The sequence below is a fragment of the Pundamilia nyererei genome, unplaced genomic scaffold (assembly GCF_000239375.1).
Source record: "Pundamilia nyererei isolate P.nyererei 1_Seehausen unplaced genomic scaffold, PunNye1.0 scaffold00255, whole genome shotgun sequence".
Taxonomy (NCBI): Eukaryota; Metazoa; Chordata; class Actinopteri; order Cichliformes; family Cichlidae; genus Pundamilia; species Pundamilia nyererei.
The window spans coordinates 411,610-414,772 of record NW_005187656.1 but is presented as its reverse complement, the minus strand read 5'-3'; positions in this window follow the sequence as shown (position 1 = coordinate 414,772).

Genomic DNA, 3,163 nt, shown 5'->3' with positions numbered 1-3,163 from the left:
GGGCTTTTGCTGTGGCTGCACCCAGACTGTGGAACAGTTTACCTCCTCACATCAGATTCTCCACAAGCCTAGGAACTTTTAAAACTTTTAAAACTCACCTCTTCTCATTTGCTTTTAGCAAGGTTTAACTTATTGTTTTAATTTATTGTTTTATCAGTGAGATGTTTTATGTACTTGCGTTTTATTGTATTTTATATTTGTATTTTATTGTACAGCACTTTGGTCAGCCTTGGTTGTTTTTAAATGTGCTTTATAAATAAACTTGACTTGACTTGACTTGATGATGAGGTTGCTGATGCTCCAGAGCCTCCATGCTCAAGGAGAATATGAACTCGTTACCTTCAAAGAAACAGGTAACGTATTTCAGTTGATGTAGTTTGACACTGTAAATATTCTTAAAGAAATGAATTTGTAACCTAAATGAAACCACTTTCTCTTCCCAAGAAGTACTTCAAAAAAGGTCTACAAAAGGCGTGTAATGTTTGTGTGTGATGGATCATTGGTACTCCTCCAACAATTTCAATTACGTTCTGCAAAACAAGTCTGGAGGATCTGCTGCAGAAGTACTTTTCAATAATCATTAGTCAGCATCCATCATAGACGTTCAACCTTCCTGGTCTTCATTGATGTTTGAGCCACATCATGAAAAATGCTAAGGATCTTTGTGTATATATTAAGAAATGTGTGTACATTTATATCAATAACTGTATGACAATTTAATATTTCTGGTTTAAAAGTACTACTAACAGTAGTTCCATGTACTTTTCCCTGCTTTTCAGAAAACTGCAGGCTTGGAATGCATGTGTTTGGGCTCCTTAAATGTTGTTCTTCAATGAAAGACATGACATGGATGGGGTTGTCCATAGTGTAGCAGTAATGTTTTTGCAGGCCTTGTAGTGGCAGGAACGTAACAAAGCACTACAACTTGAAACTCCTCATGCAAAAAAGGGGACTGTGGATGTTGATGAAAAGTGATTGCCAAAGACGGGAAAGTAAGTTAGTAATATTACTTTGTCATTCCAAATGAATGTGTCTCATTGTCTCACAGAAACTGGGTGCAGGTTACATAAAAAAGATAAATTAACTGAATAAAATGCAATGTGTTCATTTTTAAAAATAGAATTTTGAAATCATACTGTCATGTGTATCTAAACTACCAAAACCTTAATGAGAAATTTAAATAACACCACACATAACTGTGCACGAAAGTAAGAAATATTGTTAAAAATTGTTTCATACATCACTGAATATTCATTTACAGAAAGGTGTTGGGGAAACCCCACCAAAGACCCATTTCCTGGAAAGTGTTCATGCAGCATTACTGGACTGTGAGGGTCCAGGATGTCATGGTACTTGTCCTGCCTACTTAGCTCAGTAAACACAATCACAAACACAATCCAAGAACCAGGTATTTTGAAGATGATAAGTGCAGCAGGAGTTGTAGAGCAAATTGAGAATAACATATAATAAATTAACCAATGTACTATTAAATTTCAGAATTACACACAAGTAGAACCCAGGTGATTTTGGGGAAAAAAGCCATTGGGATCCAAACAGAACTTGTATCCAATGAAGAATGACAAAGCTCGTGCATGGGTGGCAAAGGTGTGAGGATTGGAGGGATGTATAGGAAGTTGAGATGAAAGCCTACATTGGAATTTTGATTCTAGCTGGCATCTACCACTCAAGGCATGAAGCAACACGTGATTTGTGGAATGACAAGACCAGATGGGCAATATTTCGTGCGACGATGTCCCACTACCGCTATTCTCAGATCAGTGCTAACATCCACTTTGATGACAGGCTCACCTGCCCGGGACGCTTCAGGGATGATAAGCTTGCTGCGTTTCATATCCTGTGGGAAAAATGGGTTGCTTGTTTTCCACTGTTGTTCAGTCCAGGGGTTGATGTGCGTGTTGACGAACAGCTTGTTGCATTCAAAGGCTGCTGTTGATTTCGACGGTATATGCTCAACAAGCCCGCAAAATATGGCATTAAAATCTGGGTCACCCGTGCTGCGGTAACCTCCTATGCCTGGAAGGTGCAAATTTACACGGGGGGAAAAAAAAATCACACTCCCCACCCGGTAGTTCCCAGGCAGTTGTGCTCCAACTGACAGAAGGGCTCCAAGGACACACTGTCACATGGGACAACTTTGCGTAATTCATCTTGGCAGAGTAACTCCTCAGAAGGAAGAGGGAGAAAAAAAAATTGGCTCTGGTTGGCACAATCACAAGAAACAAACCAGAGTTACGATAGATTTGTTTTGCCTTCACCAAAATGACCGTGGCGGAGTCCTACGTCCCCAGTTAAGGGGAGAATGCTTTTAAGCACAAAGCACAGGCAGTGATGGGGAAAATATGAAGCCTGCAGCAATCCTGTGCTACAATAGGTGCAAAGGCAGCGTAGATGACCTGGACAAGGTTGTTGGCATACGATTGACATACGATTTTTAACATGAATTGCAATGTATAATAGTTGATGCAATACTCATTAAAAGGATACAAGCATTAACCCCATGGTGTGCTCTAGTCAACAAGAAATAGAGACTTGTCTCCTAAACTTCGAAGAAGAACTCCACACACTGCACAAAAAGTAATGATGCATAAAAATCATTTGAATAAATATAGTATAGTATATAGTTAATATAGCTTTGTTTTGCAGGAGTTTTCACAATATGAAAATACATAATCAAAACACTTCCTATACAGATTCAATCCAAAAGTTTATCAAGTGTCACTGAGCAGTCTTTACCTTCAAATCTAACCCCCCCACCCTGTGAAGTAAAGCAGCTGGGCCTTTAGCTAGCAACACAATGTTGAATTTGAAATAACCTGCCACTTGAAAACACGTCTCTCTTCCTGCTTCCTCTTCTTCTTCTGTAGAGCTAGCTAGATTTTGAAGTATTGCGACCACGAAATGCAGACACCTGCACTCCTTCCAGCCCACTTTAACCCCTGAATATAAACGTTATAAATAAACCTGGAATAATGAATCTGGTTTAAAAATATGATGAGTAGAACCTACTGATCTTTGTTAAAAAATGTAGGTAGTAAAAGTAAAGAGAAAAACAAATAGCCGAGTATAGATTTAAGTACAGTTACCACCTCATACAGTATGAAATAGTGACGCAAGCCACTGAAGTCATTTTCCAACCCTCCTC